Raw genomic sequence first — 16,235 nt, 5'->3', positions numbered from 1 at the left:
TATACATTGTTTACAAATTCTCTATAGACAGATTTGTCATACCCTGAAGGTTCCAAGTCTCTACAAATCTATTTTTCTTTACAGTTATTTTCCCCTTAGGTTGTTATTCGGCTTTCAAATCTGATAAGTGATAATGTCTCATAGGATATGTATATCTGAACCATATATACAACTCTGAACTATTTTGCTGAGGTAAATGATTCATCAACAGACAACTCCAGATGTCAGCCTAGTTTAGTATTTTAAAATTGCGTTACTTCTTCAGCATAAGACGTCCTACAATTTCTTTTCTTGGTCTTTACTTGCCTGATTAATATTGATTAAATGATGTAACTATAACATGCACTTCCACACAGAACACATCAGCTACATCTGAAATGCAACAGACTCTAAGCAATAACTTGAATAAGATTTTATCAGTTGATGGGTGCAGCACAGCAACATGGCACAAGTATACATATGTAACAAACCTGCATGTTGTGCACACGTACCCTAGAACTTAAAGTATAATAATAATACTAATACTAATAATAATAATAATAATAAAGATTTTATCAGCTTAATTTTGGCAGATTTTAAAAAAGGTAATCTTCTGATAATTTCATAGGTTGACAATTGGTTTTAAAAAGATAGAAAGCCATGTTTACATCATTAGACATGGTCATTGGAAGGGTTAGCATGCTAAACAGCCATCCAGTGGTCAACCTCAACATGGCATGAAATCATTGGGAGCCACAATGTGTGGTCCAAAGGTATTGCTCTTGTTGCCATTTGTGATTGCCTTGAATGAGCTAGTTGACAAGGATCCATTACTGAGAACTGAATTGTAAGGACATTGTGTGTATGTGCATGTGTGTGTGTGTGTGTGTGTGTGTGTGTGTGTGTGTATGTAAAGGAGTGGGAGTGAAACTGGCCAACTGGCTCTCATAAGCCTCTGAGTTCTCCTTATGTTAACAGCATATAGTAATGGAGTGGTGTACGAAATCAGGGAATAAAGGCTGCTTAGAAAGCTATTTTAGTTGGAAATTTTAAGTTATAGTTTGGATAATCAGAATTGTTTCACAAAATGTGATTACCATTAAGATTTTATTCCTGTGTTTTGTGGCATAATGTTATGGTGGTAAGATTTGTGTACACTTAAAATCGTATTTGCTTAGACTTAAAATACCTAAACTTACACAGATCAATTAGAAATTGATTACCAGCTCCACAATTGATTCATCACAGATTTCTTGGTCTAGTATACATATGTCTTTTAAATTGTACATAAACATCTAACAAAAGTTTAATGGCCTGTAACTTGGAGGATTGTAGTGACTAAGAGAATTTGCCAAAAATATGAGACTAGAAAAACAGGTACCTTCCTCTTTTCTGTCTTAGTATTTGTTAACTACTCACCAGGTATACAGGATTTCGTGTTTAGTATATAATAAAATCCTCACAGCAATTCTGAGTATTTTGGAATGCTATAATTACTTAATAAAGAAGTAAATTAAGGGCCAGATATTTTAAGGGACTTGCCAAATGGCACATAAGTAGCAGAACTGGGATTGGAGCCTGTGTTCATCAGCTGCCAGAACCTACAACTATTTTCACTAGATGCCGGGGAAATGAGAAGCAGAAGCCAAATAAGCATTGACCTTTTGCACACAAAAAAAGAAACAAAACAAAAAAACAAAACCAAAACCAAAAAACGTTAGAGAGAACCACGTAAGATTAGGTGAGCAAAGTATATGTCATCTTTTCTTCTTCCCCGGTCATAGACAGGCTATTCAGCAAAGGTGGAGCAGATTTCACTGGTAAGCAAACCAGAAGTTTCACATGAAACCAAAAGATAGGATAGAACTTGGAAGAGTATACGCTAAGCTACAAAAGCAGATCCTTAGTATAAAGGCATCTTAGCACAATGGGTACATTTTGCTCTTCTCACCCTTTTAAGAACAGCACTGGCATATCTTGGCATAGTGGTTTATTGCTAATGATGCTTGCAAATAAGTGGATGTGAGTGTGAGGATGTGGAACAGATAGAGGAATTTTCATAATGCTAAGAAAAACATGAAATAGTAACTTGGGTATCATTGCATAATTTTAAAATTATTAATAAAATATCTCTTACAAAAGATAGCAGAAAGTTAATATTTTTAAATTTTAAAAAAGCAAAGAAAGGTGTATTTCTGCCTTAAATGTTTATTTTGGTTTTGGATAAAATCATACATAATGTATAAAGCTCAGAAAGTCTATATTTCATTGCTCTTAATTTTTATATAAGAACATGAGGATCTTGAGAAGTTAGGCCATTTGTTCAGTATTAGTGAGCTTCTTAACAGGAAGAGTTTATTTGATAATTAAATGTTTATCATTCAGCAACCATTTCTAATTATGACTTGATGTCATTAAGTTAACAAGAGTAACCCAATGATAATTTATCGAACACTGATGTGTCCACAATATCTTTTAATCCTTGCTCAGGATTTCGGAAAACATGAGTAAATATTAAGCCATCTATCCCTGTTGTCCAAAACATATATCTCATATATATTTCACATGAAAATATCAAGAGCTTGAATTATCACTCACTGTTTATATATCAACTAGACTTTAAGATACACTTATAAGCATTTTATAGTAGAAATAAAACAGGGGTGCAGTAGAATCTGAGAAAATTTCAATTTTTATCTCTACATTCCTTAGAGAGCTTTCTTAGAGCCCAAGGGATCAAGACTTACAAATTACACCGCTTTCTCCTTTGCTCCTGAAGACTTTCATGAGAAAAGATCACTGTCAAAAGAATACTAAAGGCAACTTTGAAGGGAAAAAGTAAAAAATGCACTGCCTAAGAAATATATAAACCATTCTGTCTATATTTTTGTATGATAATGATAGTAATACAATAAAACTACATATCTATAAGGAAGTTTATAACACAATACCTCTTTTACATTGTGTAGTTTTATTGGAAAACCATTTCATAAGCAAGTATAGAAAATGTTGCTTCAAATATTCAGCTTGCACATTTGCATTTACAGACACATTACATTGTTTAAATAATTAACAAAAAAAATATTGGTATTACTAATAATAATGAGCAGCTTATATTTTGGGGAGTTTTAGTTTGTGACAGGTACTGTTCTGAAGTTCCTAACATTATCTTCTCTAATTCGTACAACATTATTATATACCATAATTATGTCTTTTACACAGATAGGGAAATTGAGGCCTAATAATATGTTATAGAGCCAGTAAATGAGGAGACTGGTTTTGAAGTCCAACTCCACAGTTGGTACTGCACAACCAGAAAATTTATTCTGTTTCTCAGTTCAAAGATATGTTAGAGATTTCCTCAAAAAAAAAAAAAAAAAAAAAAGAACAGCAAAATTCTGTTCTCGTTTTTGGATTATGCTTTAAATCATAAGTTTGTTGCTTCTCATCTAAGTCTTAGTGTTGCTTACCGATACTAAATCCATATAAGAATTCAAGATAAAGTTCTAATCAATTAATATACTTACATGTGTATATATGTTGTGTATATATACGTATATACATATACACGGGTGGGGGGAGTATGTAAAGGAAAGAAAATTGAGCTGTATGATCTGAGGAGTAGAAAATTAGCAATGTATTCACTTAAGGGGAAAGTAGCAATTAGAAGAAAAGGTTTGAGCATTTTAACAAAGATGACTCAGTGTGATAGAACCAAACAAATATAGCAGAACTGATACAGCGCTTTACAGATGAGGATTGAGGTTTGAGGTAGGGGAGCGATTAAGGATGGCTTGAATGAATGCATTTTAGAGTATTTGAAACACTTGTTTGTGAACACCCTCTCCCCATACAGCTGCTGCCTGACTCAATGTTTAACTAATACTTGTGTGGTCCACCACCTGCCCCCTGCAAATGCAGGGTTTTATTTGCCAACTTTAAGATTAGCACAGATTTGAGAAATTTTATTTTCTAACTCAAAAAACTTTTGCTGCTTTGCTACTTCTTGGTATTTTAGAGGGATTGGAGGACAATTTATATCTTGGCATCTCATACTTCACTGATACCTAAGTTAACAATGTGAAATTGATAGTTAAGGAGAATAAAACAATTTATAATAAAATTGTGTAAAAGAGTATAGGGAGTCTGGAAGAAATTTAATTAAAACATCCACTAGAATCCCTAAATGAGATTCCTGGATTTAAAAACAGCAGCATCGTATTTAATGAAAATGACCCTTTAAAAATTAGATCTAAAAATAAATAAAACATATTTACATACCCTGGGATATTATGAACCCATTAAAAGGAAGGAAACCCTGTTACATGCAACAACATGGCTAAACCTCCAGGAGATTAGGTTAATCAAAATAAGCCTACCACAAAATGATACATACTATATGATTCCACTCATATAAAGCATCTAAGTAGACAAAATCATGGAAGCAAAAAATAGAAGGATGGAAGCCAACAGCTGGAGGAAGGGGAAGGGGATAGGCAACTGAGTGTTTAATGGGTATAACAGAGTGTTAGCTTTGTAAAATGAAAAGTGCTGGAAATCTGTTGAACAGCAATATAAATATACCAAACAGTATTGAACCGTAAACATAAAGATGTTTCAGATGGTAAATTTAATACTATTTATTTGTTACCACAATTCAAAATAAAATTTAAAAGTTGGATCTATAGCAGAAAATGTTAGACAAAAGAACATTTTTAAATGTCCTCAAAATTTATACTATCAATATAGCCTAGTAGGAACAAACATACATGGCGTAGGAGAATGGTACAAATTCAATTTATTTTTTTAATGGCTAGAACAAATTTAATTAATTGTCAAAAATTGGGGTGACATCTAATATTGCAAAATGAAAGTTATCATTTGCCACTTCAAATTCCATGCCTAATATAGTATGTTAGCAAGAAATACACATATAAATTAACTCTTCTTGATTAACATAAATGTACATGCATCATAAGATTTAAACAATGGGATTTACAAGGCCTCAGCAAATAAAGGGTCTGAAGATTAACTATAGTTTGACTGTAAACAAACAAACAAAAATCCTGAACAACCAGAACAATGACAAAAACAACCTGTGTAAATGATACTTCATTAAAAGTTGTGAATTATTATAAACTGTCAATGTATATTAAAAATACCTGGCTTGGTGTGTTGGCTCCCGCCTGTAATCCCAGCACTTTGGGACGCCGAGAGAGGGTGGATCACGAGGTCAAGAGTTCAAGACCAGCATGGCCAACATGGTGAAACCCCATTTCTACTAAAAATATGAAAATTAGCTGGGCATGGTGGCACATGCCTGCAATCCCAGCTACTAAGGAGGCTGAGGCAGGAGAATTGCTTGAACCTTGAACCAGGACCAGGGAGGCAGAGGTAGCAGTGAGCGAGATCGTGCCAGTGCACCCTCACCTCTACCAAGTGAGACTCTGTCTCAAAAAAAAAAAAAAAAAAATTCTTATTAATTTGTGTCGTCTGTAACATCAATTAGCCTGTCATTATTTGCTTCACTACATAAATATTACATAGGAAGTATATTAGTCCGTTCTCACGCTGCTATGAGGAAACACCGAAGACTGGGTAATTTATAAAGGAAAGGGGTTTAATTGACGCACAGTTCCACATGGCTGGGGGGACCTCAGGGAATTTACAATCGTGATTGAGGGCGAAGCAAACATATCCTTCACAGGGCAGCAGAGAGAAGTGCCATCAGGGGAAATGCCAGATGCTTATAAAACCACCAGATCTCATGAGAAGTCACTATCAGTGGAACAGCATGGGGGTAACCGCAACCATGATTCAATTACCTCCCACTGGGTCCCGCACACAACACATGGGGATTATGGGAACTACAATTCAAGATGAGGTTTGGGTGGGGACACAGCCAAACAATATCAGGAAGTCTGGTTTGTAATTTCATCAGTTCATTCCTCAATTTAATTATCACATTTTCTGGACTTGCAGTGAAAGTGTGGATCATATTACCAATGGTACTATAGGGGAAAAAATTGAAAATCCCTGTTATCTTCCTGTTTTTCAATAATGAATGATGTGTATTTGAACACTCAATTAAAAAATTAGAAACTATCTACAAGCTTACATATTAAACAGTTTAAAACGCATGAAGACATGTAAACTATTTTACACTACAAGTAAATGCATAATAGTCCATGATATAATGCAGTAGGGTTGTAGTTCCCTAAGGCTGCCATAAGAAAAAAAAAGTAGCAAAAATCTTAGTGACTTAAAACAACAGAATTTATTGCTTCATTATTCTGGAGACTAAAAGTCTGAAATCAAAGTGTCAGCAGAAGCAGGCTCTTTCTAATGCATGGCTCTGGAGAAGGATCCTTTCTTGCATCTCTGGCTTCTGGTGCTTGCCAGCAATCTTTAGCATTCTTTGACTTGTGTCCTGTTTTGCTTTATTTATTTTTTTCTTTAATCAGGCACCAGAGAGAGCAATTAAACGGGGTAAAGATGGGACCACCACTTCTGTATCTTTTATGTCTTTGATGTCATCTCCCAAGATGACATATTTCTTCTGATTTACCATCTTGGATGGAGAAGTAGCCATACTCAAGAGTTTCCCCTAATCCTTAACATAATGGGTTTTTTATGAGTTATTTCAATTCCTATTACTATGCATACTAATTATGCACTAGAGACTGCATAAATGGTTATGCGTTGGGTCAGTGAATACTGTGAGCGGACTGTGAGATAAATTGAGACAGAACTGTATTTAACATTTAGGTTTTTTTCTCTCCCACTCTAAGAGGAGACCTATTGTAGCCTTACATATCCTTTGATACAGTGTATGCCGGAGATATGTCTGAATGTGTTTCTTTCCCCACAGTAAAATTTATCAATTGGCCACGGGTTTCTTTACAAAATATTAATAAAATATTTATTATATACGTATGTAGCCATTGTACAGTCATTGTTCAAAGAGACTTACCTTCACATTAATCAATGAACTGTTCTCCTAAAAACTCACGAGCTGAGCGCAGTGGCTCACGCCTGGAATCCCAGCACTTTCGGAGGCCGAGGCGGGTGGATCACGAGGTCAGGAGATCAAGACCATCCTGGTTAACACGGTGAAACCCCGTCTCTACTAAAAATACAAAAAATTAGCCGGGGGTGGTGGCGGCGCCTGTGGTCCCAGCTCCTCGGGAGGCTGAGTCAGGAGAATGGCGGGAACCCGGGGGGCGGAGCTTGCACTGAGCCAAGATGGCGCCACTCACTCCAGCCTGGGCGACAGAAGGAGACTCCATCTCAAAAAAATAAAAATAAAAATAAACACATAAAAAATAAAACACACGTATCTGAAAACTTGATGAATAATTTTAATTTTCTACTGTATCAAAAGACATCATCTCTTAACTGTCCAACTCTAGACATTTTCTGATAATACAAGTCAAGTAATTCTACTCCTTCCATAACTGACTGCAAAAGCAGTTCTGGTATCTCTTTTATTTACCACAAGCCATCATCACATGAGAGCTTCAACTGGACATTCTTACATGAAGACCAGTTCCTAGTTCGTGCCAGTGCATAGAATCTAGAGTCATGAACAGTCAATAATCTTTTCTCTATCCAGCTTTATATTCTACATTTTCTTCTCTGATACTTCCAGGATCAAGTCCCATCTATGGTGCTCCCCGGGACATATTGGGCAAGTCTTCTGACTCACTGGGTGTACATAGTAATTTCTCCCACGAATGGAATGGCATTATTCCTCAGGATGTGTCCTGACGTGACCCTCGTTATTGGTCTGGAGGCAATGAATAGAGGCAGAGGAGAATCTTGAGGGAGAGAAGCATCAAACCGTGAACCCTTTCAGCACCTCTAGAGAAGGGAAGTGTATGTGACGGGAGTGGCTCCTCCTCTCTCCATGGGGTGGAATCTGTATCCGCTCAGATTCCAGGCAAAACATCAGTTCTGAATCTCAGGGTTATCACTCAAATATCCTCTTGCTAGACAGGTCTGAGTCCTAATCTTTTCCTGTCAGGAACCTGAAATAAACGCAGAGGCTTGTAAATGCTATGCATGCAGTAGCCTCTGTAAGTTCACTACCCTTACATTTAATTCCTGGGTTTAATTTTCAGCCTAGTTAACCCTGTAGAATATAATGTCTTTAAACACTGCTGTGGAGGCCTTTTGACTTTTACAGTATGCCTTGAATTTCAAGTTCTATAATCTAAATGGGTCCTTTTCTTCTTTCAAGGTTTTTAAGCTATTAAGAAAAAAAAAAAATCATCTAAATCCTCAACAGTATAATTACCTTGACCCCATTTCTTTCAAATGTCCCAATACCACATAAATCTACTTTAACTTATACATGCCTTTAAGACTAAATCACTTCCAGGTAAAACATTAATAATTGTGATTCTGCTGCATTCCAGGGTGATCATCTCTCTAATTTCCATAGTATTCTGGACCTTTATATCGTTTTCTGATGGATGAATGATTCAGTTCTAGTTTACCAACACAGGATGGGATTCTCAGTGCCTCTTCTGATTCTAAATCTCTTAAATTTTGTTATACAAAGAAAACAGAGCTAGAAACGATAGCATTTATGAAAGTGGATTATATTGGGAAGTAATTCCAGGGAAGAGAAATAGGGATCTGGAAAAAGTATAAAGAAAAAAGAAAACTAATGCAAGAGTACATTATTGCTGATACTCACTGTTGCCAATAGAGGCTCAGTTTTGTAACGACTATCTGGAGAATAATGTAAAATGCACTGGTGAATTGTACCATTAAGGTATTAAAGACGGGAACAGTTATCTACTGCTTTACTGTTCCTCATTATTCAAAGGCTGTCCCATGAGTTATTAACTTCCTTGCACTTCCAGGTTTGTGGATGAGAGAGCAAGCATCCCACATAGAGGCAGAAAGCTCCTAAGCAGAAAGTTAAAAGTTGTAGATGCAGCCAATCTAAGGAGTTGTCAAGTTATACGTATACACAGATGGTGGCCATGACCACTTCTAGCACAGAATTACATTTAGAGCATTATTTCGCAAAGTTTATTGTACATGGAAACACTAGAAAGACTTACTTGTTAAAGCACATATCTCTGGTCTCCATCCCCCAGAATCTCTGAGTAGGTCTGAGGTATGGCATGAGAATCTGAATTTTTTACATGTTCCCTGGCGATGTTGATACTGATGCTCCTGGCACTACATTTTGACCACTATCTGGAGTTAGTCAGGTGGACAACAGGAATTACATTATTTTCAAGTGTATAACTTATTCAAGCAAGATCATCAATGTACACAAAATAATTGGGTGAAAGATATTAAGATATAGAATAGTACATAATTTCAAAGTACCACCTCACAAATTTCTTAAATGAAAGAAGTTATACATACTTGATAGACTTGTTGGATAACATTTAGCCAAATGATCAGAATTTGCTAAATGATGATGAAAATACTAAGATTATATGTCTTCTAGTGTAGCAAAATAGGTAGAAGTTTTATTACTAAATGTCTATGTCTAACTTCAATCTTATAACGAGTAAAATAACTAACTCAGATTCCTATATATATGAAAAATATATATACATGAATACAATATATAGAGAGAGACATACACATATACATGCACATATTATGTATGTGCATCTTAGATAAGGCAAAAATTTGAGGGTACCATTGTAGAAAAAGGGAATCAAAGAAACATAACAATAAATTCATTGTATAAACCTTAATTATATGCTGAGGGCAGCAGATGCAGATATAAATGACACTATTTGTACAAATAGACAAATATATATAAAGATCCTATTATAGTTAATATTATTTTACCAATGCTAAATGTTGGAGGTATGATAATGATATTGTGATTATATTGGAGAATAATCTAGTTCCAGGCAATGCATGCTGAAGTATTTATGGGAAAAATGCCATGACACCTTTTATTCCCTTTTAGATATTCAGCATGAAATAATAGAAAATGTCTATAGAAACAGATAGAGCAAACTTACTAACAATTAATGAATCCAGGTGAAGTGTATAAAGCTATTGATTATACCATTCTTCCATTTTTCTGTAGATTTCAAATCTTTAGAAATATAATACATTTAGCAAAATATAAGATATAATACGATTAGCACTATCAAATGAACCTTAGAAACTTTCTAAAAGTATTCGAAGGAATAAGAGGTAAATTCTAGAATGAGCAATTGGAGGAAGTTTCAACAAGACTGACACATTTGTACTGGGTCTTGAAAATTGGAGATTTTTTGACAGGTGGACATAGAAGAGAAAGACACTCTAGCTATGATAATGATATAAAACAAACATAAAATGTTAATGCTCAGTATTATTATTGTAGCTATTAAAAGTAATAGTTACACCTCATGATTAATATATTCAAGACAGCGAAGGATTCAAAGAAAATTTAGGTAAATTGGCTAGTGTCTTAAAAGAATTAGTAAAAGCTTTGTTCAGTTGCACTAGGTTGGAGCAATATATTATTTATGCCAGAGGAATAATTTAAACTTTATCCAGGTAGACTCTGACCAGCCCTCAAAGAAATCACAAATATGTCACATATTAAGCATATAGAACTAGAAGTGGTATTGAAGAGGCTAATTAGTGTTATCCAAAATCTACTATACTTATACCAAGCACAGAATATTTTCTCCAGTGTGTATCCATCATATAAACATGATAGGTTACAGGTCCCCTTAGGGTATAATTTAGTATAAATGAATATTAGATTAATTTGCTTGAGGAGCTTAAGTAGTGCATTAAATGCATTCATTAGCCCACATGCCATTGGTAATTTTGTGACCATCTATGAAAGAGAATTCATCTATTTATTTTTAAAGCAGAAACACTCCAACAAAGAGATAGACAGTCTAATATCTTTCAAGTTGTTAATGATAAAACCTTGAAGATCTTGAATCTTAGTTTGAGGGCACATAAGTATAGTTCAACTGGTTTCTAAGGATGAAAAATCATAGTGTGTAAAAATCTAGGTTCCAGAGTCAGACAGTCTGGGTTCAAATTCAGCTCTGCAAGAGTTTTGCTGTGTATTTCAGAACACATTTCCATCTTTAAGATAAGAATAATAGCACCAACCTCATAAAGTTGTTTAAAGATTATATGGAGTAAAACATAGTTTTAGGCACAGATTAAGTACCCAATAGGCATTTGTAGTTATGTTTTATTATGTTTTATGAGCTAGCAATTGCAACTGAATATTAAAAATTATACTAAATTTTATGACGTAAGAAATATTTATTTATTATTATATCTCATGACTGAGGAGGGTCGGAATTGGCTAATCTCTGCTGTGTTTGGCTGATATTAAATGGGCTCACCTGCGGAAACGAGCAAGTTGGCTCTGAGAATAAGACTTCTCTGAAAAGGAATTTGCAGGAAAGAAACTTTATTCTAGTTAATAGTTTGCAAACTGACTTTTTAGTGTGAAAAGAAGTTGTGCTCAAGAGAACAAAGACTGGATTTGGGTTGTATAGCAAAAGTTCCTGCCCAGGTTCCCAATAAGTTCCACTGATGCAAATGAAATACTGAAGCTCACTTAACTCTGATTAGTGAAGGCATGAAAGTTCTGATTGGTCAATACAGCTGAGCCCTGATATGGCTTAGCCCCCATAGGCCAGGGCAGATGAGGACTGATTGGCTCGTTCCAAGCCACCAGAAGTCTTTTTTTAGACGTTTCTTTCAAACGAAGAGGTGGAGGGCGTGTGCGGGATATTCTAGCTACAGTTCAGTTTGGCACCGACAACAGAACTAATCCGGTTTGATTGTAGAAAGAGAGGTCCTGTGATACTTTTACCGTGTCTTTCTGAGAACACAGACTGCATACTGCCCCTCATAGATACGGCCACCTACTTCTGTTTTAACGTTGAGTACCTCAGTTAGCCATGGCGAGGTCATTGTGTCTGTTGGCTGGGGACATATTTTAGCAATATGATACCCAACTCTTATTCTTCCCCTGTGACCACTGAGAGAACTCAGAATTTTCTTTTTTTTTTTTCATGGCGACAGAAAAGCTCAGAAGTCCAATTGCACAAGCGTTTCTTAAGCCTACATTTGAATCATGCTTACTAGCATCCTATTGACCAACACAGATCACATAATTGAGCCTATAGTCTAAGCTACATGGTAAAGGTTATGAAGACTGGGAAAGATTGGAAATTGGAGCCTTTTTGCAATCTACCTAAGGAAATGGAGACCTATTTACACTGAGAAAGCTGACACTTTATAATATGTTTGGTATTTTCCAGCAGCCTTCCCTCTCATAAGATTCCCAAGAGAGTTAAGTATAAAGATCGATAACCATGAAAAGTGATATGTCAATTAATTCTTAGCTAGTTTTCCACACTTCTACCAACATACTGTGCACTCAGAACTCTTTTGAAAAGTATCCATGGGTACAGAAGGAATGATCTTCTAATGCACAATGAAACCAACTTTTTAATGCATGACTTCTGACTCTCTGAGTGGAGCACACAGACACCTTCCCCACTCCACCACAGGTACCATTATGATGGTGAGATTGATCAGCTCCTAACACTTCCAAAGAAATTAAAATGAATTGCAGTGAAAAGTGATTTTAAAAAGTTAACTAAATTGAAAGTTGATGTAGTACTAAACATTTCTCAGAAACACAGACACAGATGGAGCTACATAGGATTTAGCAAACTAAATCTGACCCTTAGCCTGTTTTTGTATGGATTCCATTATAAGGATGTTTTTTACATTTTAAAATGTTTTTAAAAATTCCAAAAACATATAATGTTTGATGACATGTGAAAATTTTATACAATTCAAATTTCAATGTCTATAAATAAAGTTTTATGTTAACACAATATATTCATTTGTTTACATATCTTCTATGGCTGCTTTCCCACTATGTCGGTGTTAAGTTGTTGCAACAAAGAACATCTGTTCCTCTTGTCAATTCCCACTACTGTTCAGCTCACTATAAATTGCAATGATACAATTATAAATTAACAGTTTCCAGCACTATGGGTATCATCATAATACATTTTATGTTTTTTTTTTAAACAGTGCATGACTAACATGTCAAAAAGAGGTAAGAAGAAAAAGTGAACTTTGAATGTCATACTTTAAAGGCACAGTGGAGTATGCATTATATATTATATATTATTATATATTATATATTTTTGTAATCGAATTAGAGGTCAAAGCATTATTTTTATTCAATATGGATACTATGGTTGTGCTAAAATCAACATTACTGGAATAAACATTCATCATGATAATTTCAAGAAGAAAGCAATGGTCAGATAAATTAGAAAATTTTAAATGGAGTAGCTTAACACTATAGAATTCCTTTACAAAAAAGTAAATTGCAATGTAAAGAGAAAGAAAAGAAAAAGAAGATGAAAAGTAAGTTTACAAGTGGTGCTCATGAACAGGTTTGAGCCAGCTCCACCACACCATTGCCTATCCCGTTAAAAGTTATCAGTATCAAAGTCCTGAGAATTGTGAAGTTGTCTTTTACTTAGTAGGAATGGATTATGACTGATTATTTCTATTTTTAAGTTTGACGAGATGCATCTGTTTCTTTATAGCCTGAAAAGAAAATGCTAAAATAGTGCTAAACATTCCCCACTTAAAAAGAATAGCATATAGCAAATAAGTGATCAAGTACCAGGTGTCTCAGGTTCAAGGCATGTACCAGTAAATCACATATCGAAGTAAGGTCGTTCTATTTCCTTTTATATGTACCGTACCTAGAATAATTTCTAAAATAATATATTCAGTCATAGTTCCCCAGAAATTAATAAATTATATATTGAATGAATATTTAAAAATAATAGTGTTAATAATTGACTGGCTATTTCTGTGCAAAGTTTAATGCATGCCATAGATACATTTGTTTTTACGAACATGTGTTTTATTCAATTGCTAAGTGTGTTATTTACAGAAGTGCTTTGTATTCATGCATAGAGAAACTGTTACATTCAGTCACTAGCTCTTATAAGGTGCTTTCAAATATGATTCTAGGGTATTTGATTTGAGCTACAATGGGTGAAGTAAAGGCAAGCATCAATTTGGGCAGGCTGATTCAATTATCTATCATAAATCTGGATGGTAGAATAAGGGTAAATTAATGGACTCTAGTTTTTAGGTCTGAATCAAGATCTTCTCGCTTAGGTAGACTATATTACTCAGTTTAATCTAAGATTGCAGTTAGACAAAAGATTTGTAACGTCTGAGTCTATGACTTTATAAGGATTTCTAATGAAGATAAAACTTAGTTTTAGGTGGTCAGAAAGCAATTAGAACTAGTCAAAACTTCTCTTAAGGTTCAGTGTTTGTTATGTATGGATAACATAATTGAAGATAGAGATGTGCAAACTAGAATCTCTACAGGATCCAAACACAGGGCAAGACGTGGGGAAACTCAAACAACTTCCCTTACAAAAGATAATAAAAATTGAGGAGATTCTTGTTTATTGTTCTGACCCTTTAAACTTGTGTTCCCAAAGTTTTTTGTGTTCATTATGAATATCATCCCAGACTATTTACTAATAATATCTCCTTGACTTAATTTTACACTCTGTGAGTATAATTTTATTAACATTGATGTTCCACATCCTAGCCTGGTGCCTAACACAAAATAGCACCTAATAAATATTCTCAATCCATCTACACTTTTAACCAATACTTGATAGCCTACTACATTTCAGGTGTTATGCTAGGTAATGCAGATAGAGCAGAGAACAAGGAGACAAAGTTTATGAAACTCACAGTCTAGTGGGAAAAAAAATAATCAAACATGCTAATATACAACATCTCTACATTCTGTAATAAGCAATATGAGGGTAATATTGTAAGCCACTGTAATGCCTACATGACATTGCTGAATTTCTGCACTGCCCTAACTCTGCTTCTCTTTAAGAAATGGGACACTGGCGATATAAAATTTCCCTTTGTAATCAGACCAGCTGGGACTGGTTAGAACCAAGATGGCTGACTGAACAACTTCAAAAAAACACCTCAGACTTCATTATAATCTCATTTCCATGCTAAATGACACTCCCACCAGTGCCGTGACAGTTTACAGTCGCCATGACAATGATCAGAAGAGGTCATTAGAGGACAAAAAGGAAGATGACACTCTGATTCTGAGAATCTCACTGTCCTTTTCTAGAGAAGACATGAATATTCCTCCCCTTCCCTTAAATGCCAAGCTTCTTCATTAGAGAAACCTATATGTTAACCCCCCCAACCCTCTCAGTGAAAAAGTTTATATGTGAACCAAGTTCTTGCTTCTCAGTTCTGCAACCACCAAGTAAAGCCTGCACTGCTTGACATCCACTTTTTGTTTTGAATATTGGCTTTGTTACACAGAGCAGGAAGACACCATTTGTTGGGGAAACAACTCTGTCAGTAAGAATATAATAGGATGTAGTCTTTGAGTTGATTTCTAAAGGAGTAGAATAATCCATACAAATGGGTAGGTATTATTAAGCCCCTCACGTTGTTTTTCCTGAGGAAACTGTCCTAAATGTCCAATGGTAATTAATCTGTAAGTTATGAGCTGCAGATCACACCCAGATAATTCTCTCTTTTATCTACTACAGAGCGTATTTTCTACTTACTGTAGGTATACCCAAAGATGCTATTGCCAGAAGCTTGGGCAATTTGGGAGGTTCTCTTTGGATCATTTCTCTCAGTGATCCAAAATTGCAAATATAAGATTAATAGACACTCCTCCCAGGGCCTTGCAAGAATCTTTTGAAATCAGGGGCACTAAAACATATTTTTCATTCGTTTCATGGAGAATCATTAAGATTGCCAGATTTAGAAAATAACGTACAGGAAGACTAGTTAAATTTAAATTTCAGATAAGGAAAGAATCAATTTTAGCATTAGTATGTCCCAAATAGTGTACGGAACATGCTTATATTAAAAAAAAAAAAAAAGTGTTGTTTATCTGAAATTCATGTTTATCTGACAACTTGACGGAGAGTTAGGAAATCCCATATTGCAGAGGTGGCAGAGGTGGGGAACTGCACGGAGAAACAACATATAAACTACATTAATGGGAATAAGCGAGACTAGAGCAGGACCTTGTTTTGAGTGACTTTTCTGCATAGGTCTTTCATATTTTTGTACATCTAAGCATAAATACTTAGTTTGCTCCAGACTGATTTTCAAAGATTTTCGTATAAACAAATAACCTTGAAAGATAGAGATGCTTCCCTCCCTAGAGCTGATTTTCTTAT

At 35.0% G+C, this 16,235-nt stretch overlaps 1 long non-coding RNA gene across 1 annotated transcript in view; it reads left to right on the top strand.

The window, feature by feature from the left end:
* The window catches only part of LOC105485519 (uncharacterized), a 251,490-nt gene that overhangs the window by 214,150 nt on the left and 21,105 nt on the right, over positions 1-16,235 (top strand). Inside the window, exon 4 of the long non-coding RNA XR_003018902.2 lies at positions 13,045-13,069. This is a non-coding gene — a long non-coding RNA (uncharacterized lncRNA). The remainder of the gene's footprint in view (positions 1-13,044; positions 13,070-16,235) is intronic.

This window comes from Macaca nemestrina, chromosome 2 (genome assembly GCF_043159975.1).
Source record: "Macaca nemestrina isolate mMacNem1 chromosome 2, mMacNem.hap1, whole genome shotgun sequence".
In the NCBI taxonomy this organism is placed as follows: domain Eukaryota; kingdom Metazoa; phylum Chordata; class Mammalia; order Primates; family Cercopithecidae; genus Macaca; species Macaca nemestrina.
This window is presented reverse-complemented; position numbering and strand designations above follow the sequence as displayed.